The 25,700-nt window shown below is 40.4% G+C and overlaps 1 pseudogene across 1 annotated transcript; it reads left to right on the plus strand.

Annotated features, from left to right (window-relative positions):
* Window positions 1-8,770: 8,770 nt before the first annotated feature.
* LOC149995319 (uncharacterized) lies at window positions 8,771-23,736 on the plus strand (annotated as a pseudogene). The gene is made up of 7 exons (XR_016507900.1): window positions 8,771-8,962; window positions 11,065-11,161; window positions 11,366-11,590; window positions 13,966-14,092; window positions 14,457-14,549; window positions 20,416-20,489; window positions 21,106-23,736. The product of XR_016507900.1 is annotated as an uncharacterized LOC149995319 (transcript).
* Window positions 23,737-25,700: the final 1,964 nt, after the last annotated feature.

Genomic DNA, 25,700 nt, shown 5'->3' on the forward strand with positions numbered 1-25,700 from the left:
GTCTGTCACTAGTATGGAGGAGGGGACTCCATATCAGGGCCATGGTCTCTGCCCTCTCTCTGGGGAAGCCCGCACTACTGGGCATGGGGTTCCTGTGGGGAGTGCAGCTGGCCTGCGGAGTATAGGGACCCTGAGGTGTCGCTGGCCAGCAGAGTTCTGTGCTCAGTTCAGTTCCACAGATGCTGGCCGAGTATGTGGTGGCGAACGCAGGTGCCTTGGAACCAGACTGCCTGGGTCCATATCCCGGCTTTCCATTAAGAGCTGTGCAACTGTGAGTAGGTTACCCAGTCTCTCTGAACTTAGTTTTGTACTCTGTAAGATGGGGGTAACTGTAGTGTCGGGACCGCAGGGCAGTTGTGAAGACTTCAGTATGTTCATGCCTGTCAGCTGGGTAACGGGGCCCGGCACAGAGAAGCCGTTGGGGTAGCTCTGACTTGCCAGAGAACCTCCCCGGGGCCGGGCCCTGCCCCTGAGAAGGTCTGAGGAAAATCAGGGCTGGAATAGAGCAGGAGGTACCGTGACAAGACCGAACCAGTGTTCCTCAGTATCTGCTCTCCCGTTTCTTTAGTAATAGAGATGACTGTCTGGATTTCAGGCAGTGTCCCGGGTCTCTTGAAATCTGGTGCATCAGGTAACGGGCTTCTGGCCAGTCATTGTTCTCCCAGCAGAACAGGGTTGGACGAGCGTAGGTCCTGTCGCTGCAAGGGCCCACGCTGGTATCAGGTACCTGGGAGAGCTAAGCTGTTCGAGTGACTGTCCGTTTGGGGTTCCGTCACTTGCAGGCCACCTGAATTCTAAGTGATGCAGGGACCAAAGAGTCCTGGAGCGAGGAGCAGGAGGCTTAGTGGAGGCGGTGCATGTAAGGTTTCAGAGAGGATGTGAGGACAGGCTACCTGAGTAAAATTTGGCTCAGCGGGGTGGAGGGGGAATTGGTATATTGGATGGCGAGGTGAATTTCCCCAGCTCAGTATTTATGTTACTGAGTCCCTACTGTTTGTTAGTTTAGACCCAGTTGGGCCCTGGAGGAACGAGGGTGAAAAAAATCCTGTTTCTCCCATTATTGGCTTATTTTATGTTAGTTTCATAAGGGTAAGGCCTGTGGTTTAAGCTCATTGTGGCCACCCCCCTATCCTGACACGGATATGTTTCCTAGGATATAAATATTTGGCCAACTGAGGGAGTAAAGAATTCATGAGAGAGGGAAGCAGGGCAGAGGGCAGTATAATCACTTTCAGCATGATGTTGAATGTTCCAGCTTAGTAGGCAGCCTACCAGTAATTGTTGACAGAAGATTCAAATGAATGATCTGTGGTGGTTCAGTTATATTTTACTGCATAACAACCATCCCCAAAGCTTAGTCCCTTCAAACAATAAAGATATATCCTTCTCATACTTCTGTAGTCCAGGCTCGGGTCAGTTGGAAGGTCCTGATGCTCCTTGTGGTGTCTCCTGGGGCTGAAATGTTTGAGATGACTTTCTCACTTCCATGGCTGGCACCTGAGCTGAATCCTGGCATAGCATCTCTCCCATGTCCAGGGTGGCTGGACCTCTACCTGATAGTATATGTCTCCAAAGCAGTCTCCAAGAGAACAAATCCCAGTTAACAAGTGCTTTTGTACCACAAGCCAAAACCAGCCACGTGGTCAAGCCCAGAGTCAAGACCCTCTTGGCAGAGGGTCCCTGCTAAGATGTGCAAACCTGCAGGTGTGGCTCAGCGGGCCTGGCAGTATAACAGTCTGCCACACGCAGTGCAGAGACACTTAAGAGTCCCATCTTGGCTCTTCTGCTGACATACACAGGGGTCAACAGCACAAGGAAGTGAGGCTGATTTCAGAGTACAGAGAGCCATTTTGGAGCAAGGTGAAGATTTAACCATCCTGGAAGACAGAAGCAGCCACAGGGTGTTTTGGCAGAGGAGTGACAGCATCAGAACTGAAGGCAGAGACATGAGGACAGTAGGCCCTGGGGGATTCTGGTCTAATTGAGAGGAGTTTTGAGCTGGAGCAGGTACTGTGGAGTGAGGGAGGTGGTGGCTAAAAAGGGAAACAATAAAAAGATTCCCAAGGAGACAGATTGGGACTCAGTGACACCTGGTTTTGGGGACTAAAGGGAACGATGCAATCACCTTGGCAACCAGGATTCAAGTGTGCCCCGACTCACCACTTTCTCCGCCTTGGAAAACATCCTTGGTTTCTATAAACCCATGTGCCTCAGCATCTTCAGCCTTTTGGTTGTAACATGAATCTGCCTGCAAAGCCTTCTTTCTTCCTCACTCTTCAGGGAAACAAGTAATTCAGTAGAGAGAATGGGATAATTGAGAAGTGGTGTGGTACCGTGAGTATGAAGAAGTTTATAGGGGCCAGACCTTAAAGAGCTTCCAAATCTCAGGGCATCAGGGTGAAGACCTTGAACTTGGCCCCAAAGAACAGGGTCCACTGAGACTTGGGAAGATCCTTCTGGGGTCAATAAGGCCAGGACACCAGGGAGGTAGCTGGAGGGTGAGGTCAGGGCCTCTGCTGAGGCCAGGAAAGAGACCATGGACTGAGGCGGTGGAGTTAATACTGCTTTTCACACCCACAAGAAGTTATGCAAGGAGTGTCTGGAAGGAAGGCCCTGTCCCTCCAGTCCTCACATCTGATCAAAATACCTGCAGGCTCAGCACATGCCTTGTTACTGGCCCTCCTGTCAGGGAGAACGTCCCCACTCCAAGCACTCCCTTTAGTCCCCTGTGCAGCTGTGTTTCCAGAGAGGGAACACACCCAGAGTGTGTGGGGTGTGCAGTGTGGGCTCTCACAGACTGACCAGTTCAGAACTACAAATCCAGAAATAATAATACTTTGGTAGTTTAAGATCCTCCGAGGGCCCAACCAAGGAAGGATGTTGGCCGTACAAGCTAGACAAGAAAATGCACTCTAGGAAACACAGGCCCTGATCTCTTAGCCATACAGCAAAATGTGGATATCTCTGGTAGGCTTTTTAATGAGTTATTGGGGGCAAAACCTGATCTCACCTGAGCTGCGAGTGACAAAACCAAACTTAGCTGTTGCTGTTTTATCCTCTTACATGGAATAGAAATCACAGCAGAAATATTCATGGGTTAGGAATATATTGAATTAGTGACCAAAACGAACTATCCACAGAAAATCCCAGGCCCAGATGACTTCACTGAATTCTACCAAAACATGTAAAGAATACTATGTCTTCATGAACTCTTCCAAGAAGTAGAAAGGGAGGATACTCTTCCCAACTCGTTCTGAGGCCAGCATTACCCTGACACAGACTGGACAAAGAATGAAAGAAGTCTACAGACCATTATCTCTTATGAACACATCACAACCAAGTGGAATTTATACTAACACCAGGAAAATCAATGTAGTACACAATATCTATAGAGTTAAAAAAAAAAAAATCACCTGACCATCTCAGCTGGTGCAGAAAAAGCATGTGACAAAATACAACACCTATTTGATAAATACACTCAAACTAGAAATAGAAGGGAACTTCATTAACCTGATAGACGGCATCTACAAGAAAATCCCAACAACTAAACACCATACCTAGTGGTGAAAGATGGGGTGCTTTCCACTGAAGAAAAAGAAGACACAGATATTCACCCCTGCCAGTTCTACTCAACACTGTACTGGAAGTTCTAGCCAGAGCAATAGGCAAGAAAGAAAAGGCATGCAGATTAGAAAGGAAGAAATAAAACTTTGTAGAGGTCATGATCTTGTATGTAGTAAAACCACTTTAAAGAAAGTGAGCTAGGAAGTTCAGCAAGATTGCAGGATACAAGACCAATATACAAAAATCATTTGTATTGTTGCAGATAATAAGTGTTGGTGAGGGTGTGGAGACACTGGAGCCCTCATACACTGCCAGTGGGAATGTAAAATGGTCGACCTACTTTGGAAAACCATCTCACAGCCCCACTGAGTTAACATTTTTCCCAGCAATTCCATTCCTAGGTATATACCCAAAAGAATTGAAAACATACGGACACAGAAGGATTGGATGGATATTAACCATGAAAATGAGTGAAGTATTGTTACATGCTATGGCATGGATGAACCTGGAAAACATGCTTGAGAAGCCAGAAACAGAAGACCATGTATTATAGGATTCCATTTATGTGAAATTTCCAAAACGGGCAAATCTAGAGAAAATAGGTTTGTGGCTGGTGAGGGATGGAGCGATGTAAATGATTGCCTAATGGGTATGGGGATTCTTTTGGGAGGGACGAACTGTTCTGGGATTGGAGCTGTTTTCACAACTTTGTAACTGTACGAAAAGCCACTGAATTTTACACTACAAAATTGATGGTATGTGAGTTAACTTCTGAACAAGAAACAACCACCACCAAGCTCCGTCCCACCTCCAAAACAAGGCAGCAGGTGAGATTTGGCCAACAGAGTGTACTTAGCTCTTGGTCCAGGTAAGTGGGTTTCCAAGTATAAAATGCAATTTTCTTCTTTTCACAAAGTTAAATATACTATTTGTTTCAAGTGCTGTTTAGAAGAGGATTTCCTAACATGTTTGCTATTGATTCTTAGCATCATTGAATTATAATTAGAGACTATATTTGATATTTTAAAAATTATAACTGCTGAGACTTACTGAAGGATCCAGTATCTGGTCAGATTTTATGAATAGAATATGTAATGTGCAGATGTTGGAAGCAACATTCTATATTCAATCCAAAGATCAAGTTTATTATTTGTTGGTAAGCAGACCTGCTATTTGTATCGAAATTAATTCTGCTTTTTAAAACGTAGTACTAATGAAATTGTGCTAAACTGCCACTCTGATTGTAGAATTGACTACTTCCTCTTTTCTAAATTTTTGCTTTATACGTTTTTGAAGTCATGTTTATAGATGCATAAAATGAAGAATACATATGTTGGTGAATCCAATCATCTGTCCTGAAATAGATTACCTTCTTCAGATAGAGCATAACCTTTTTTCTTACAAGTCTTATCTGGTATCAGTATAGACACACAAGGTTTCTTTTCATTATTAATTGCACAGTATGGTTTTCCTACCCTTTTGTATTCAAACTTTCCACATCCTTAGGTTTATATATATATATATATAACCTCAATTTTAAGAGACATAGTTTAGAAAATTCAGTCTGACCATCTTCGTTTTTAACTGGTATTTATTTGCAGTTATATCTGATTGGCTTGCTTACTAATTAATATACTAGGACTTAAATCTGCCACCTCCTTTATTCTACCCTGCTGTTTTTTGTTTTGTTTTTTGCCACTTTGTGGATTGACTTAGGATTTATCAATCCATTTCTCCCTTTTTCCAAGTTTGGAATTCACAAACTTTTTTATTCTTTTAATGGCTCCCCAGAGCAGTGTTTCTCAAATTCAGTACTATTGACATTTTTAGATGGACAACCCTTGAAGGGGCTCATTAGCATCCCTGGCTGAGCTCCACGGTAACAGTAACGCCTCTACACCTTCTCTATGAGTAGAAATGTCGCCAGACATCACATATGTACACTAGGAGGCAAAATCCCTCCCAGCTGAGAACTACTGCCCTAGAAATGACATTTATAACCAACATATCTAAGTCTAGCATTAATCAGAACCTTTTCTCTTCCTGTGCTTCATATAAGAACCTCAGAATATTGACACTCAGATGTAGTCATTGGACCAACTTTAGCATCCCTTGGGTGGTTGTTACGAGTGCAGAATGCCTAACCCCCAACCCAGACTTGTTCAGCTTTATATTTTTACTTGTCTTTTATGCTGAAAATCTTAGTTTTTAGTGGTATTGGCATAATTGTTTTATTTATATTTTAGAGTAAGGAAGTATGTAATACTTAATATACTTGTATCATATAAATAGAATATGTTATAATTACACATTCTATGTATTAGGAAAACATAGAACAGTAGTTCCAAAACAACAGATTTACTAATAATCAGGCTACTGAGTATAGCTTAATGTTTCTATATGGATCGTCTTGTTTTTGAAGAAATTTCCTACTTACGTGGCCTGAGGTCACACAGCCCTTTAACCTACCAGCTCTTGCTTGAAAAGTGCTTCAGCCATGGGATCACGTGGCCTTGTGATCCTATTAAGTCCTGGCTTCTCCACCTAAAGGGTGACTTTGCTTCTATTAACTTGAAGTGGGTGGGGAGAATCAAGTGAAAGTGTGACACTACATTGTGAGGAGCAGTTACTGATCACCTCCTGCTACAGGCGGTGCAAGCCTGAGCCTCTGAGAGAGCTTAAGTTGGCTGCCCTAGGCCCTTGATCATGGAGCTCCGTCAAGGTGATGAGAGGGGTGGAACCAGAATGGGCCACACTGCCCTGATTTCTCTCCCCCTTCAGATCTCAACCACCCACTCTGGATGAGTGGGTTGTTGTTTTTTTTTTTTTTTTACCTGTGGCTTCTCCACTTAATCATTCAACTGCTTTCACATAGAAGACTCTTATGGGGATGGGTTTGAGCAGCCATTTTGGTGCCTTTGGCTGCTTTAATTTCAGTGGTCTAAGCACAGGTTCAAGCAGAACCCTAGGGTCACTGTGTCCTCAACACAGGGAGAATTATCATAGCTCCTCGAGCAGATGAGAATCACCAGGTGGCACCTCATTCCTAATGAGTGAACTGTTCATACTGAGGACAAGATCCCGAATATTGGAAGGAAAGCTCCAGGTTCATCTCCCCAAACAAGGGATAACAGGCCTGAAAGCATCACTCAGACATTGTCTTTATACTCAAAGGTAAGTTCCCTGCACACTTCTGCCAGGGTGCACCATTGTGGTCCAGAGTTCCCTGCTGAGCCACAGGGATATGGGCTGGATCAGTTGGTGTGTGGAGAGTGAGGGTGGGGATAGTGGTCATGGAAAAGGTGACAGGAGTATTTGCATTCCTTCCCACCAGGCTGGCTACTGTTTCCCCTTCATTTCCCACTTGGTCTTCCCAAACCTTTCTCTGCCTCATTTTTCCTAATGAACATCCCCATCATTACTAGCAGATTCCTTTGTACTGTGATGAAGTCATCAAGTCAGGCACCATCCCATAGAGTTTCCATTGGAAGGGTCTCCTCTTTCCCGTAGTGCCCACCTGGTGAAGAGACAGCACTGTCTGGCTCATTTTACTTTCTGGCAGAGTGACATAGGTCAGATCCTGACATATTTCTAGGGCTTACCTTGTTCTCCTTATCCACATTTTTTTTTTTTTAACATTGACATTTTTAGAGAGAGGAGAAGGGAGGCAGAGAGGGAGAGAAGCATCAATGTGTGGTAGTCTCTTGTGCACCTACAATGGGGGACCTGGCACGCAACCCAGGCATCTGCCCTGACTAAGAATTGTTCACATCACATGGGAAGTCAGAATGGACAGGATGGAGAAAGGCTCTGGGACACAGGAAAGATGTAAATCCACACATACTCCCATGCTCAGTAACTCATAATAGTGCCTTTAATGATTTTATTCATTTACTATTAGAGGGTAGGGGAGGGAGAAAGAGAAGGAGAAAAACATCTATGTGTGAGAGATACATCAATTGCTTGCTTTCTGCACATCCCCAACTGGGGACCTGACCCAAAACCCTGACTGCCCTGACTGGGAAACGAACTGGCGACTGTTTGGTTGGCAGGCCGGCACTAAATCCACTGAGCCACACCAGCCAGGGCCACATTTTTTTTTTTTTTAAATCCTCACCCAAGGATATGCTTACTGGTTTTAGAGAGAGAGGAAGGGAGGGGGAGAGAGAGAGAGACAGACAACGATGTGAAAGAGAAACAGCAATTGGTTGCCTCACGTATGTGCCCCGATTGGGAATCAAATCTGCAACCTTTTGGTTAAGGGATGACGCTCCAACCACTTAGGCATAAGACAGCCCCATAGTAGAAAGTTATTTGGGGAAAATGTCAATACCAAGAAACTTGGCAAACCACTTTTGACACGTCTGATCAGTCACAACACCTTTTCCAAAACACTACAAATCTCTTGCATTTCAGTTTTTACCTTTCTTGAAATAATAAAGCATAATACAACAAAAATGTTGACCAATTCTGATTTTTTTTTTTTTAGTGCACACTGATATGACAGCTGTCACAATACAATAACAAAATTGTTTTGAATGACATTAAAAAACTTTGGCACCGTGGCTGCTGTGGCTCAGTGGATTGAGTGTCAGCCTGCGAGCCAAGTGTCTCTGGTTCCATTCCCAGTCAGGGCACATGACTAGGTTGCACGTCAGGTCCCCTGTTGGGGGCGCGAGTGAGAGGCAACCACACAGTGATGTTTCCCTCTCTCCTCTCCCCTCTCTCTACAAATAAAATAAATTATATTTTTTTTAAAAAGACTTTTTGGCCAACCACAGCTATTTTATTCACTAATCAACTTATTGATGGACACCTGGGCTGCTTCCAAACCTTGACTACTGGAAATAACGCTGCAATGAATGAAATTCAAATTGCAGGTATGGTCATTCCTGGATCCAACCTTCCTCCCATCTTCGCAAAAGGAGTTTCCACCTGTTAAAAGTAGACATCTCAGCTTTCAACATAACGTGGAGCACACAACTCTCAGCATTTACCTTAAACTGTTTGGAACATCAAATTAAGCACGCAGGAAGGCACCCAGCTCCGCATGACAGGAAAGAACAGACCCCAAAATGCAGAAAAGAGAAACCCCCTGAGAGCACGGCTGAGTCCCGGCCCCCCCTGCACAGCCCTCTCCTCCACACCCTCCCGTTGTCTCGGCCCTGGCTTGGCCGTTATTCACGCCCCCTCATTGTTGGAAGCCGGGCCGCGGACGAGCCCCTGACCCCGCCTTTCAGGCTGCGCGTACCCGCAGATTCCTACAGACCCGGAAGCGGCTTGTGGAGTGTGGAATGGCACGCTGGCCTTCCTGGTTTCAGTGTTTCTGCTTTCAACCTGAGCGTAAAGCCTGAGGGTCACTACAGGCGCTGGAATCCCCGAAGCTGCACCTTCAGCGGTGAGTCCGCTGTCCCCTCGATGTTCCCCAACCGGGACCACATCGCTGCCCAGACCGCTTCGCTGCTGGGTGGAGGGTCTTCGTCTGTTTCCGGGAAACTCTGAGGCCGTCCTGCCCGTGGTCTCTCCGCCTTCGGGCCGTAGGACCCGCGTGGCTTAGCTGCTTAAAGGCCTTCCCTGGGCAGCCGTTCCAGCCGCTTTGTTTAAAGCCCCGGGAGATGCGGTCAAACACTGTGCGCCTCCCCCTTCTCGCCGCTCTTGGCCCCCGGAGCCCCATTGCACCGCGGCCCGGGGATCTGCAGCCCCCGCCCCCCAACCCCCATTTAATACGAGACCTGAATCCAGGACGAGCGCACTCTCCGTGGGGTGGGACTTAGGGAAGTCCGCGGTGTCCCCAGAAGAGGCGACCTGCCCCTGCGGGAGGGCCTTTGTGGAGGCGGTGAGGGCGAGGGGCCCGCGGGACGGCGGCGGGACGAGGCCGTGAGGGGATCCGGGCACGGGGTGAGGGAGACGGGCCGTGAGAGGGAGGAGAGGCCGGTGAGGGGCCGTGGGAGACGGCGACGCCAGGGTTGGAGGAGGGACGGGGCAGCGCCGTGGGAGGGAGGGGTCACTGGGGGGGGGGCAGCCGGGGAGGAGGACGGGAGAGATGCCGGGGAGACGGAGGGGCCCCGGGGAGACGCGGGGAGCTGACGGGGCGGGGGCCTGTGCGCAGGCGTGGGGGCGGCACAGGGCGAGGAGCTCAGACGGAGGGAGGGGTTCTGAGGGGATTGGGGGCGTGAGAGCGGGGACGGCAACGAGGTTTGGGGTCACGGGTCATAGGGAGAAACAGCGCTGAAGTCACCGAGCTGGGTGGGGGGGTGACGGGAAGACTCACAGCGGCCGCACAGGGGACCCAGGTGCGGGGGGAGGGACGCAGACGGGTATGGAGATGGGAGCAGTGAGGAAGATCAGGGAGAAAGAGCCAGTGAAGGTGAAACAGGTTTCAGGAGTTTCAGGGCACGGATGTGGAGACAGGAACAGAGAAAAGGAGAGAGAAAGCAGGGGAAGCGGGAGGGGAAAGGACAACAGTTCAGAGAAACGGGGGAGACGAACAGATCCATACACGGAAGTGGAAGTAGCAGGAGAAGGGGAACCAGGATGTGGAAGAATGGTGAACTGACGGGGTGTGGACGATTAATTTGTGAGATATCGGCTTTTGCTGAATTGTTCTTGTTAAACAGCTGAATTGGAATTACAAAACTGTAAGTATTTGCATCACCAGATAGCTTCCATTGACAGCCGTTACTCACTCAGGGAGAGACTTGTCTGTCAGTAGTGGGACCTTTCTCATTTCCTGGGATGGCAAGAGGGAGGTGACGTGGTACAAGAAGTGACTTGAGTCTGTCACGACATGATTCTTTCAAGGAATACTGAAAACCTCGAGTCTTCTTTTTTCTCTCCAATGAATTTACATTTTTCTATCTCTCAAAAATAGTTTATTTTATATAACCATATTGAGATAAATCTGAGTTTGTAAAATATCTTATTTTTTTGTAAATCATCATTGACTTCTGAAATAAGCCTGTGACATCTCATAATCAGCTCCTACTGTTCTTTCTTAAATATGAGATAGTCTCAACATCATTAGAACTTTAACTTTAGAAGTCATCACATTTTTTAAAAATCCCAAATCGTTTCCACGTTAAATATGTTGCATCTAATTTAGATTCCGAGCCCTGCATCCTTTCTACTGTTTATCATATGTGGAAACATTTCTCTTTCTCCCTCCCTTCCCCTCTCTCTAATAATAAATAAATAAAATCTTTATTAAAATGGGAGAAAATATATATACCTACACCTATTCATTGTAAAATTTATGTTTTTATTGTTTTATTATCCATCTGTTCTCACAGTGCCCAGAGGTCTCAGCTGTGCTGGGTCAGATATCTGTTGCCCAGTGCTACTGAAATCAGCTCTGGGGGAGCAATGCAGGAACCAGGATGGAACTAGTTGAAGATACCATTTCATGAGCCCCATCTGCAGACTGCAGAACCATAACTTAGAGTAGGGTCCAGGTTCCCAAGGTACCTGCATGCTCATTAACCCTAAATGGTTCCCCTCCAGGTTCCCTTTAGATCACTTGAGAAGTTTTAAGAAATGACATCGGCTGTGTGCTCCCTGTAGCGTGATCACCTGCTCTGGTTGGCGCATCATTTCTAAGGTAAACCCAGGGACTAGCAGGGGGGCTCCCGAATGTCTGTTTAGAATGGGGAGCAGGCTATGTTCAGAGGAGATAACAGGGTGCTCTGCTGGGTTTGGGGTTCAGGAGAGCAACACACATTCTCATTGCTCTTGAGTTTGTGGGCATCTGTGGGAGGAGAGGGAACATGAAAACAGAAAAGTTCACAGTGTGGTCTCCATGTAGGAGCTCATTGTTCCTGACTCTCCTATGACAAAGGACAGGAGAGAGTGGCCTTGTCATCATATCCTGGTCCTCCTGTTTGTGAGTGTAGCGGAAGCGGTTTAAGGGGGTCTGCGGACACCTACGAAGGCAAATCCTCAACATGCAGACGTGACTCCTCAGCATATCGTCGCCTGAGAAAACAGCCCAGAGCAGGACCACGGCCAGGACGGCATGGCTGCTTCTCAGGTAAACAATGTGTCCTGGGCCAGAGGCTCTGTTTCTTTTTCTCTTTAATATCAGTGAATTTAAAACCTGCAACCTTTAGTCCTCTAGTTGTGATGTTTTATACTAGTAATGTTTTCAGCTACTTAGTTTCTTCTTTTCTTTCTGTGATCGTCTAGGTCAGCAGTTATATACTTTTCTCCTTTGTCCTATTTACGTTCTCTTTATCCACCGTCCCGAAGGTCATGAAGAATTTCTGTCTTTAATTAATGACCTTCAACTGCTGAGCATATCCCTTCTGTGACAGATTAACCTGGGACAACACCCATGTCCATCATCCCTGTTGGGATGGGCTCAGAGGCTCAGGCATCAGTGAAGAAGGGACATGTAGAGTTAGGTTCATGAGGCTACAGCATCAGGTCTGTAGACCAGGGGTAAGAAAATGCACATTTACTGGTCAGGAGGGCTCAGAATGTACTGACAAAAGAATAGTAGATAGAAGAGACTTGCCAGTAATGTCACAGCAGTGATGACATGTCCTTCCATGTGCCTTAGTCAAGCCTGATATTCATTTTCCAGTCCACCTGGTAGTCACTTAGCTGAAGTGCTCTCTTCACTATATAATAGGGAATTATTGAGAGATGTGAAAAACTGTCACATTTTATCTGGAAAATCTGTTGTCTACTTAAAAAAAAAATTATTGATTTTAGGGGGAGAGAGAGAAACATTGATTTCTTATCCCACTTATTTATGCATCATTGGTTGAGTCTTGTATGTACCCTGACTAGAGATCAAACCCAGATTCTTGGTGCATCAGATTGACACACTAACCAACTTAGCTACCCGACTAGGGCTGAAGACCCTAGAGATTATTGGCTGTTAATGTGGAGGCTTTAACCAATCAGGTTAAAAATTTTAAGTTCCTGTAAATTTTAATAACATTCCACAGTCCTATTACAGACATACTTCACTTTATCCCTTTTTGTCTTCTCATGAAAGTTTACAAGAATCGTATCATTAATGTATGTTCACGTCAGTTAAGTTTCTAAGATATAGCTCACCAAAGGTGGTACACGAAAATTTTCAAAGAAATGAAAGCCTAAGAAACAATAGCTGTAACTTCCTCCAAGTTATTGTGTCCCTCTCCCTATCATGTTTATAAAACACAAAGTATCATCCACAAAAAGATTAATGAGATTTACAGAATTGCAAAATAATCTTGATGTCATTGATGTGAAAATTCTATTTCATCCTTGTTAATGTGCTCATAGTTTTCATATGTATGTCTGTGTGCATAAAATGTTAACATTATTTGAGCTATTCTTTCTCCTTACTTGCTTAAGATGTTTCTGTTCTTCTCCGTTACAGAAATTGCCGTGAATGCTCATGACAGTTCTTTGCATATTGGTCTGTGTTCTTTTTGAAAAATTCTAGATTTTAAATTAAAACTCAAGATCTACCATTTACTGGAAGTTCCACAAAATATTCTTATAACAGATAAAGAATAATATTCTTCTCAGATTACTTATGTATATTAAAAATTAATATATATAAAACTCTTGTTACAATATTCAGAATATAGTACATTATCAAAAAGGATTGTGGTTGCTATGCTTCCTGTTTTATGAGAACTGTAAATTCTATGGCATCCTTTCAGCTCAAAGTCATCTATGAATTTTTCTGTGCTATTCAGAAGCATGGCATGTGGACCAGAGATATTGGCGTCACTAGTAAAAAGTGAGCTTGTTAAAGATGTGGAAACACAGGCCCCATCCCAGAACTCCTGAATCAGAATCTGCATTTTTAAAAACTGCAGTTCTTTGTTGTCTGTGTTGAACTTGACGTCCTTATACTTCCAGCTCATCGTATCTTTTCCAGCTGAGAAATATACACACATGATTCTGAATGATATAAGTCTTAGAAATCCATGTGTCTCTGTTGATGCCTTCATATTTTTTTATTTTTTTCATTTTTAAATTTTTAGAGAGAGTGTGGAGAGGGAGAAACAGGGAGAGAAGCCTCAATGTGGGAGAGAAACATCGATCTGTTGCCTCTCCTATGCTCCCCAACCGAGGACCAGACCTGCAACCCAGGCATGTGCCCTGACCAAGAATTGAATCAATGACCTTTTTCTTTGCAGAATGATACCCAACAAACTAAGCCTTCATTTTAAAGTCCATTTTCCTGGAAAGTACCGTCTCTGCAGTGGACTGTGTATATGAGTCACTCATTTCTCAGTGTTAGAAAGTACATTAGAGAATATCACTGGGTCAGAAATGATCTTACTGGATGAGTCAGTGTACTCTCCTAGGTCCAACCCATTTCTAACACTGTTTTCACATTGGGTTACATCATTAACTCTGCTGGTGACCCCTTGGTAAATGTGTCTTATTTTTCAGGGACTGTTGACCTTCAGGGACGTGTCAGTAGATTTCTCTCAGGAGGAGTGGGAGTGCCTGGACCCAGCTCAGAGGAAATTGTACGTGGATGTGATGTCGGAGAACTACAGGAACCTGGTCTCCCTGGGTGAGGATGAGTTCCTTTCAGAGTTTTACCCCACCTGCGGGGTTTTGTTTCCTTCATGAGAAAAACGTCTCCTTGTACCTTCTGCTTTGTATGATAGACTTTTAGATCTCTGTTCTCAGTGAAGAAATGGGGATTTTTCTGGTGTAGAAAAGAAAAGCTTTGTGATATATGTGAAACAGAACTGCAGTGTCTGAAGGCTTTATATGTTGTCTAGAATAATTAACGTGCTAACAGAAAAAAAGTATTTTGGAAAATCATTTCTAGAATATTCTAATATTATGCCATGTCTTCTTGTCTGAGCACAAACTGGATTGGAAATGGGAGAATCTCTTTCAAAACTCATGTTCTTATTTCTGATAAACAGGTCTTGTCTCTAAGTCAGTCCTGGTTTCCTTTTTGGAGCAAATGAAGGAGCACTGGGATGTGAAGAGAAAAAATATAGTATCTGCCCACTCAGGTAGGTGGGATGGGGACAGCAGATGACACAGGTGAGAGGCCCAAAGGTCACAGAGGAAGCCAGACTTAAAGTGTGGTTTGTGAACTGTGCTTCTGTGGAAAGGATTTTGAGAAGCCCAGGTTGATTTCTGTTGCTGTCACAGAGGGCCAGCTGGTCTCCAACATGCCCCTTGCTCCTGTATCCTCCCAGGACTCTGCTTCTGCTCTAGTGACCTCTGTAATCACATTAGATCTGGGGACAAAATCCTCTCCTTTGAGGGCTGCCATGGTCTGGCTCCTCTTTGTTGCTTTGGGGACCTGGGAATATCTGTGTTCGATGCTGAGGAATTGTATGTTAAGCTGTGTGTGTGTGTGTTGTAAAGAGTTTATGAAGGGAGTGATTGAAATCCTGGAATTTGTTGCAGAAATCCCAGGAACCCTGGGGACAGGTGTTATGTTTTCTGATTTATTATTTCTAATCCTATGGAGGCTTCACACAAGACCCTACATAGTTTAGACTCGGTGATTACATCACAGCACAATGCACCTTCTGAGAAGGAGGAAATCTAATTATCTCTTTTACTTTAAAATGCCCTCTTGCCTTGTATTCACTAACACATTTCTAGTCTGTATTCTCCAATTTCTCCATGTCAGAATAGTTGACATGTCCATTTACCTTATAGAATTCTTCAATAAGTTACTGCCTGAGGTGACCTTGGAACAGTGCCCACCACGTAGGAAAGTGTCTATTGTGACCTGACTTCTTCATCACTATCATTTTATCATTCCCTCTTGTTCAGTCCAAAGCTGCCCCAAATTGTGGCCTGTGTGTTTTCACTTCGTGATTAGATTTTTCTCAAAGTTCTGCCGTTAGGTTCAGAAGTGCTGATACAGTATGTTCAGTGTTTTCCTTTGATAAGAAGTGAGTTACAGAATTATTACACATTTCATATTTAGGAAAATGTTTTGTTTCTCAGTTTAACTTTAGTTCAGGCAAAAGCAATGAGTATGTTTTTCATTTATTTTCCTCAGCATGTCTCTTCCTTTTTTAGCTTGCATTTTTTAAAAGTTAATCTTTTAAAAAAAATTTTAAAACATAAATAAATAAAGTTAACCTTTATTGAGCATGTCTCTTAATGATGGCATACTTAATCTCAGATGTTTAGTTTAAACATCACTTATTCTCTGCATATTTTACAACTTTGTGATGATTCTTTTATTTAGAAATGAAGGCTTTTTTTTTTTTCTGTAGGATGAATTGCAGTCTACACATTTTGTGTAAGAATAGCTGAAATAGCGGTGTGCGGATGATCTGTTGAGTTGTATGTTAGAAACCTGTATGCTTTTGTGAACCACTGTCACCCCCAATACATTTTTTAAAAAGAATAGCTGAAATATATTAATGGCTTAAAAAATTTCTTGGATTACAGTAGTCTCTCGCTATATCATGGTTTACTTATTGCAGCCACACTATATCTCAGGAGTTTTAAAAATATTATATTTCATTATTTATCGCAGATTTTTCGCTATATCGCGGGAGTTTGCGGTACTGTATACGTATGTTGTTCAAGTTACGTAGGTTTAAGAGTGCAGAATAAATGTAAGGTTCCTACTTCGTGTGGGGGGCCTAGAACGTAATACCCACGATAAGTGAGGGAATACTGTATTTAAATATTCTTTATTAAAATTATTTTTAGAGCTATTTTTGAATGATTTCAATGCATTTTTTGTGAAATTTTCCTGCCATACAACACGTCAGTGATGCAGAATGCTTGCTGTTCATGGGGTTGCTCTCACAGTTGGAATGTATAGTTTATAGAAGAATTCTTTTTCAATAGTACTTTTATATATTGATAGCACTCAGATTTCTGGATTTAAATTTTCTATTCTTTTCCAATTCCATAACAATGTGTTTGTTTTTTTAATGGTAGTTTCCTGAAATTTATTTTATATTTTTGGGTTTTACTTCTGTATTACAAAGTGAATGACAGTTTTTAGCTCAGTACACTTAAGACATTGTGAGACTTAATTCAAATATGAATCAGTTATATATCTGTTGCCATTGAAATTATGTGTATGTTCGTCTGGTTAGCTTTACCCTACTTTGTTCATGACTTACCTTGTTTCTTTCTGTGCTTGGTTAATGGTCAGTGTAGTTACATAGGTATGAAAATAGTCTATACCTGTTTATGAATTTATATTCTCTTTCTGTGAGAGAAACACTTTTTAAAATTAAAGGTAGTTTTTGAAATGTTGTATAACTATCTCTTTTAGATGTTATTTTCAATTTTGTTAAAAACCATGTGAGAAAAAAACTACCATCTTAACCATTGTAACTATACAGTTTAATCGTATTAAGCATACTCTCTTTGTTGCTGTGCGTCCGATCTCTGGAAGCATCCATCTTGCAGAAATGTCACAATAATCCATTAAGCAACCACTTCTTCATTTGCCTTAAAACCAAGGCCCAGATAACTACCTTTTTTATTTTCTGTGAGGTAGACTCTATTAGTTTACTCACCTAAGTGGAATCTAAAAGTGTCTGTCTCTTCCTTTAAAAAAAGGTCCTCAAGGTTTGTCTTTGTGCTATTAGGTGGTAAGATGTGGTTCTATTTTATAGCAGAGTTGTATTGAATTGTATGTATGTGTTACATTTTGTTCATCTATCTCTATCCTTAGACATTGGGGTTGCTTCCACTTCCTACAGTCTTTTGTGAATAATGTTATAACAGACACAGATGTGCACCTGTCTCTTGCAGATCCTTCTTTGAATTCTTTTCACTATATACCTAGAAGTCAGATGGCTACATCATAGAATAATTCTATTTTTAATTTTTTGACTAATGCCACCATACTTTTAATACTGTTTGCACAAATTTATTTTTCATTCAACTGTGTATAGGGTCCAATTTCTCCACATTTTTTGGAAACACTTGAAATTATTTGTTTCTTTGATACTGGTCATCCTAATTGTTGTGAGGTCGTATCTTGAGTTTTGTTTTTAATGGAGGACAAACATTTATTTCTCAGACGTGCATAAAGAACCATAGGAAAGACGCATAGACCTGACAACAGATACTTCAGAGAAGGTCTGTGAATTACTTTTTTAAAGAGCAGTTTTAGGTTCATAGCAAAATTGTGTAGGAGTTCATGAGAATTCCTACATGCTCCCTGCTTCTACATGCCTAGCCTCTCTCTTTTCAGTGTCCCCTACCAGAGTGGTCCATTTGTGATATTTGTGAACCTATTGGCACATCATTATCACCCCAAGGTTTAGTATACCTGAGGGTTCACTGCTGGGTTGTGCATTCTATGCATTTAGAAATATTTATGTTGACATGTATCCACTATCATAGTATCATACAGACTAGTTTCTCAGCCTTAAACATTCTCTGTGCTCTGCTTGTTCTTCCCTATGTCCCCTAAACTCTTGCAACCACTGATATTTTTAATGATTCCCTCATTTTGCCTTTTCTAGAATGTCATATAGTTATTATCATATAGTATATAACCTTTACAGATTAAATTTTTTTTAGTTGATTTTTTTTTAAGAGAGAAAAAACATCACTTTATTGTTCCACTTACTTATGCATTCATTGGTTGATCCTTGTATGTGCCCTGACCAGGAATAGAAGCACAACCTAGATGTATAAGGACAGTTCTCTAACCAGGCGGTTTTGATTCTTTTATTTAATTCTATGTATCTAGGTTTCTGTCGCATCTTTTCATGGCTTGATATATTATTTCTTTATAGCACTGAATAATATTCCATTGTATGTACCTCAGTTTACTTACCCATTCACCTGTTCACAGACATCTTCGTTGCTTCCAATTTTTGGAAATTATGAATTAAGCTGCTATAAATAGCCCCTTGTAGGCTATTGTATGGATAAACGTTTTTAGCTCTTTGGTTAAATGCTAAGGAACGCAATTACTTGATCATACAGTAAGTGTATGTTCAGCTTTGCGTGAATCTGCACACTGTATTCCCAGGGGCTGTAGCATTTTGCATTTTCACCATCAATGAATGAGATAGCAGCATTTGCTGTCGTCAGTGTCCTGGATTCAGAACTTTCCAATAGGGGTTTAGTGTTGCTTGAATGTTCTTTTTGTTTAATTTTCATTGTTTTATTGTGCATTTCCTTTGTGACATCAGATGTGGGGGATCTTTTTAGATTCTAATTTTCTATGTGTATATCTTCTTCAGTGTGCTGTCTGTTGTGCTTTCCCTTTTCAATCAGGTTCCTTCTTTTCTCTCTGTTGAATTTGAAGGTATCATTGTTTGTTTTGCATAATAGTCCTGTACATGTTATCTTTTTGTAAAAAAGATTTTATTTATTTATTTTTAGTAAGAGGGGAAGGAAGGGAGAAAGAGAGGGAGAGAAACAGCATTACTATGTCTTTCTGTTGACATTTTTACATTTATCCTATTTAGCATTCAGTGAGCTGTTTGAATTTGTATGTCTCTTTCTTTCTGCAAATTTTGGAATCTTAATTTTTCATATAAGCTATCTACTCGTTTTCACTGTTCTGTCTTTATGGGGTCCATTAAATGTGCAAAGTGGTTAATTTGTTGGTGTCGCATGAGTCCCTTAGGTTCTCTTCACTTTTCTGTTTTTTTGTTGGCTTCCTTGTATTGAAATTTTTAAGGAAGAATGTACCAGCTGTTTGAGTCTTAAATTGGTAACATCTTTCATTGATAAGCCTACTGTATTGTAAAATTTTGATATTATATTTTTCAGCTTCCCATTTCTGTTTGGTTTATTTTTACATTTTCTATGTCTTTGCATTTTCATTTAGGTCATCCACAGTTTTTCTGATATTATGTAGTTGTCAGTTTTATCTAACTTTCCATTTTTAATATGGTTATTTTCAATTCTTTTTTCAGGTAATTAACATATTTGTATTAATGAAGTGTGAATTTCTGTAGATTTATATTTTTTTCTGATTGGACAATTTTTCTGTTTTTCTGTCTTGATATCTTTGTTGAGGTTCAGATTGTAACCAACCAGGCTTTATGAACTTGAGTTTTATAGGAGTAAGAAAATGACAGTCAGTTGTGGTGGAGATGCATGTTCCATGTTCTTTTTTTTTTTAACTAGTTTTAAAAAAAATATTTATTTTATTTTTTAATTTTCATGTTATTTTTATTTTATTTATATGTTTTTAGAGAGTGGGGAAAGGAGAAAGAGAGGGAGAGAAACATCAATTTGTTTGGTTGCCTCTCACGTGCCCCCAACTGGGGACCTGGCATGCAACCTAGTCATGTGCCCTGACTGGGAATCAAACCAGCGACACTTGGTTCGCAGGCTGATGCTCAATCCACTGAGCCACAGCAGCCAGGGCTCTATATTCTTTTGTGTGTGTAAATTCCAAGTTTAAAATATTTTCCATTTCTTCCTAAGATCCCATGGTGTTTTTTTGTTCTTGATATCTGTCTTTAACCTTATAGAGATGTGGTATTTGAACAATTACTCCTTTTTTTGAGTTGCTACTACAATGGGTTCACTGTGTATTGCCATTCTTTTAGCACTCTGGGTCATGCAAAACAGAAACACATTCTTCAAGATGCTGCAAAACAGTGAGATCATTGAACACACTGTACAGTTTTCTTTATCTCTCCAGAGAAGAAACTGGGAATTGGGAGTTTTCTTACAATATTGCCAGTGTGTGCCATGGGGGTTGAGCAGTATTGGTGGCAAATATAACCAACTTTTTGCCTCACTTTAATGTGACTTTTTTTTAACTGTACCTTTCATGGGCTTGCATTGAACTCTTAACTTGCTTTTGGAGTACTCAGAAATGTGATTTGATGTATAATTGCTGATAAGTTCAAAGTATATTCACCTGAATGTCATAACTGTGAAAACTGATTTCATTTCTTTCAGCTACGTCATCTGAAGACAACCAGGCCTTGTTACGAAAGCCAAGAATAGAAGATTTATTCTCTAAAATAACACTGGTAAGATATGGAAGGTATGGCTTTGATAATGTACACTTAATGCAAGCCTTTGAAATTGAGGAATAGTGTGACAAGAAGAAAGGCTGTTAATATGAATAAAACTAACCTGGGACAATTATTCATAATAAAATTATTGTTACCTAAAGAGGTCAAAGATATTACACATTTGGAAAAACTCTCACTTTAAGTCAGTTACATTTGCAAATCAATCAGTTTCTATGTGAAGACTGAAAAACATTTTCTAAGGGTATATATATTCTTGAAAAGGAAATGTGGAAAATCTAGGAATTCACTTAATCTGTGATGAAAATAATCATTTGTATTGTTTAAAATGTAGGATATAATTAAACTTTTCAGTCAGTCATGTCTAAAATTTAGAGATTTATGGGACATATATAAAATTAAAATGTGAAGAAATTGGCATTCCCTTTATCAGGAAATCATTATTTTTCCATCATTAAATAACATTTTTATAATTTTTATAAACATGAAGTGTTTTTTAATACAACCATCATAGTTTAATAGGTACCAAAGGATAGTTATTTGGAAATAAGTGTACATGTTTAATCAAATTATATCTATCACTAAAGCCTTTTCTATCTTCAATGATTACCAGAGTACATATAATGGAGACGGAAGTTATCAATTCAATGAACATTGGAAACCCTTTAATCAAGAGTCAAATCCTAATAAACATCAGAGAACTCAGCTTCCAGAGAACCATGGTAAAGTCTTTGACCAAAAGTCAAATCACAATACACATCAGATTATTTCTATTGTAGTAGAAAAGACAAATGAACAAACTAAATATATCAAATCTTTTAAGCAATCTTCAAATCATACTAAACAAGAGAAGATTCATTCCGGAGAGGAAGCTTACAAATGTAATCAGTATGGGAGAGTCTTCAGTCAAATATTCAATCTAAATAGACATAAGAAAAGCCATACTAGTGGTAAACTTTACAAATGTAAAGAATGTGGTAAAACATTTAATTGGCCTTCAGGTCTTACTATACATCAGATAATTCATACTAGGGAGAAGCCTTACAAATGCAGGGAATGTGGCAAAGGCTTTTGCCAGTCTTCAAAACTTACTAAATATCAGAGAATTCATACTGGAACAAAGTCTTATAAATGTTTAGAATGTGGCAAAGCTTTTCTCTGCCACTCAGAACTTATTAAACATCAGAGAATTCACACAGGAGAGAACCCATACAAATGTAGAGAATGTAGTAAAGTCTTTATCCAGTTCCCAAACATTACTCAACATAAGAGAATTCATACTGGAGAGAAGCCTTATAAATGTAGAGAATGTGGCAAAGTCTTTAGCCAGTCCTCAACCTTTATTGACCATCAGAGAAATCATACTTACAAATGTGGACAATGTGGCAAAGCCTTTAAATGCTCCTCAAAACTTACTCATCATCAGATTATTCATAGTGAAGAGAAACCTTACAGATGTAATGAATGTGGAAAAGCCTTTTTGTGGTATTCGTACCTTACTAAACATCAAATAACTCATTCTCGAGAGAAGCCTTACAAATGTAGAAAATGTGGGAAAGGCTTCAAATGGCATTCGTATCTTACTGAACATGAGAGAAGAGCTCATACTGGGGAGAAACGTTACAAATGTAGAGAATGTGGTAGAGCCTTTATCTATCACTCAGAACTTACCCATCATCAAAAAATTCATATTGGAGAGAAGCCTTATATATGTAGTGTATGTGCCAAAGCCTTTAATCAGCAGTGGTGTCTTATTCGACATGAGAAAATTCATACTGGAGAGAAACCTTACAAATGTAGAGAATGTGGCAAAGCCTTTAGTGCTCCCTCAACCCTTACTGAACATCAGAGAATTCATACTGGAGAGAAGCCTTATAAGTGTAGAAAATGTGACAAAGCCTTTATTCAGCGGTGGTGTCTTACCCGACATGAGAGAATTCATACTGGAGAGAAACCTTACAAATGTAGAGAATGTGGCAAAGCCTTTAGAGCTTCCTCGACCCTTATTGATCATCAGAGAATTCATACTGGAGAGAAGCCTTATAAGTGTATAAAATGTGACAAAGCCTTTACCCAGCGTTCAAAACTTACTATACATCAGAAAGTTCATACTGGAAACCTTACAGTTGTAAGGAGTGTGGTAAAACATTTGCTTGAGAGTGAATCTTACTAAAAATTAGATAATTCATTCTCGACCGAGAAGCCTTACATATATAAAGAATGTGGCAAAACCTTTAATTGCCATTGGCATCTTACACATCAGAGAATTCATACTGGAGAGAAGCCTTATAAATGTACTGTACATGCCAGAGCCTTTAATCTACAGTGGTATCCTACCCAATACGAGTGAATTCATACTTAGAAATATTACAAAGGTAGAGAATGTGGCAAAGCCTTTAACCTGTGCTCAAAACTTGCTCAACATTGCAGAGTTCATGCTGGAGAGGAGCAATAATAATGTAAATAATTTGGCAAAATATTAAAACTTTTGTTTCAAGCCTCATTAAGCATCAGAAAAATAAGCCTTATAAATGTAACACATGTTCCCAGGTCTTTATCCTCAGTCATATTTTTCTCAATATTTGATCATTAATACTGCATAGAAGACTAACAAAAATAATGTGGTCAAAGCTTTATCCAGGATGCAAATCTTGCTCAACATTAGAATTCATACTAAAGCAAAATATTACAGTTGTAAAGAAAGTGAAAAGACTTTATTCAGCATTCACAGCTTATTCAACACATGAAAATTCATACTAGAGAGAAACCTTACAAATGAAGAATGTGAGACACCTTATGGCTGGACCTAACATCCTCACTCAATATCAGGGATTGCACATTGGGAAAGATTTCTACATTCATAATAAAGGCTGAAAGACTTGTCCACATTATACACTTTACAAAAGCCCAAACAATTTATATCTTAAAGTGACTTAAGATGTAAACAATTTGCAAAAGTTTATGATTGAATATGAATTTTGAAATATTACTGAATTCACAGTAGATAGTCAACAATAGTTTTGGGGTATTACTATAAATCAGAATACTTATCATACAGAATAATCCAATTTTTAAAAACTCAGATAAGTACTTTATTTCCTTCAGAATATCAAGGGGATGGGTGTTTCTATATGTACAATTACTTACAGTGCATTATATTTTACACTGATAACCTGGATATTTTGAGAAGAAAATATGTGATTCCACTCTCATATCAATAAATGCTACTATGTTTTTATTCCTAGTGTGCGTGATGAGTTTGAATGTTACTTTTTTAAAGATCTGTGAACTCTTGTCTATTAAGTGGGTTTCACTCATATCTAGTTTTCCATGAAAGATTGAGGACATAATAATGCACAATGTATGAACAAAATCTAAATGGAGATGTTGTTTGTGGTTGACTTAGAACGTTGTGTATGTCACCATGAAGGGCATCGTTTTTTGCATTGGTGTAAGACTGTGGAACATTATGTATTTTAAGTTCTTTTACCAATGATTCTTCAAGAAAAATATGGTGGCAGTTTATTAAAATCCTGATGTATCTTCATAGTAGCCATAGATAGAAGTGATGATGTGGTTGAAATAAAAACGTGATCAGGGATATTTGAAAAAGTATAGACAGCTCATTTCTTTTTTTTTAACTACTCACCAGAGGATAAGTTTATTGATTTTTGAGAGAGAGGATAGCGGGGTGGAGAGAATATTGAGTGGCTTCTAAGAGCATAAAATTATTGTATTTCCATGTTTCCTAAATAATTAGCCTCCATTCTGAAAAGCACAAAAAGTGCAGCTATCAGATCATTATATCATAAGATCCAATCAAAAGACAAAAGGGTAGTTGAAGGGACAGAACAAGACCCATAGATATTCTGTCTACAGAGACCCACCTCAGATCAGAGTGAAAGTAATGACATGGGAAAAGTTAATTCACCTCTACCTTTGGGCCCCAAAGAACCTACTCTGCAGAAAATATTGCTCTAGTGAGCAATCTAATCGTGGACAGTGTACATATGATAGATGTAAAGAATAACCATGTTCATAGTTAGCTGACCCATATGGTAGAGGTCACTTTTAATGGAATCAACATGTGAACTTTTTAGATACCCAGAAACTTCTTTTGGCAGGTGCTTGAGCAGGTCAGAGCGGGACTGATGGGTAACTCAGGTAAAAATACTTTTCTTTTATCTGAACCACTTAATTGGTGATTGCTTTATCTTTTTTAAATAAAAAAATCCAGTGTTTAAAAAAAACTGTGCTGCCCTGTCCAGTGTGGCTCTGTTGGTTGGGCATTATGTAGAAAAGCTAAATGTCACTGGTTCAATTCATGGTCAGAACACATGCCTAAGTTGCAGGTAGTCCCTGGTTGGGGCACATGGGAGAGGCAACCAATTGATGTTTCTTTGTCACATTGATGTTTCTCTCCCTCTCTTTCAGCCTCCCTTCCCTTTCCCTGAAAATAAATAAATTTAATCTTAAATAAAATATAATAAAAGGTAAACTTTGTAGACCTGGCTGGTGTGGCTTGGTTGGAGCATCCTCCCTTACACCAAATAGTCAAGGGTTTGATTCTGGGTCAGGGCACATACCTGGATTGCAAGTTTGATTCCTAGTCGGGATGCCTATGGGAGGCAACCAATGGATGTTTCTCTCTAATATTGATGTTTCTCTTTCTCTCTCCCTTCCTCTCTAAAAGAAACAAATATATATTTTTAAGAGCTGTTACTCCCTGAAGGAACATATAATGAATTTGAAATTACATTTTATTTAGATATGATTGACATAATGTTATGATGTGAAGAAGTTTATCTCAAAGGTATTTCAAAATAATTTAAGTGTGGTACAGAAAACATTTATTTTAATAATGCAATTTACAACAGTTTTTTAAAAGTTATTTTCCTTTTTAAAGTAATGTGTGTTGTCCTAAATGATCACATGCCTTAGGTGTCAGTGTTTCATGTCCCAGCTCGTGTCCCTGTGAAAGATTCTGGAACTCAGCCTTGTTGACTTGGCCTCCCTGGTGAATGGATATAGAAAGGAAATGCTGCTGGGTGTCAGGATGAAATTGCATGTTCTACCTAGAGTTGTGTATTTCACTTTCTAATTCTTAATCCTTACACAGACAGCTGCAGTTCCTGTTTAATAAAACTGCTTAGATTAATTCTAATTGCAGAAACGTACCTGGATCCAATGTCCTCCCTACCCACAGTC

This window comes from Furipterus horrens, unplaced genomic scaffold (genome assembly GCF_987537825.1).
Source record: "Furipterus horrens unplaced genomic scaffold, mFurHor1.1.pri manual_scaffold_13, whole genome shotgun sequence".
Taxonomy (NCBI): Eukaryota; Metazoa; Chordata; class Mammalia; order Chiroptera; family Furipteridae; genus Furipterus; species Furipterus horrens.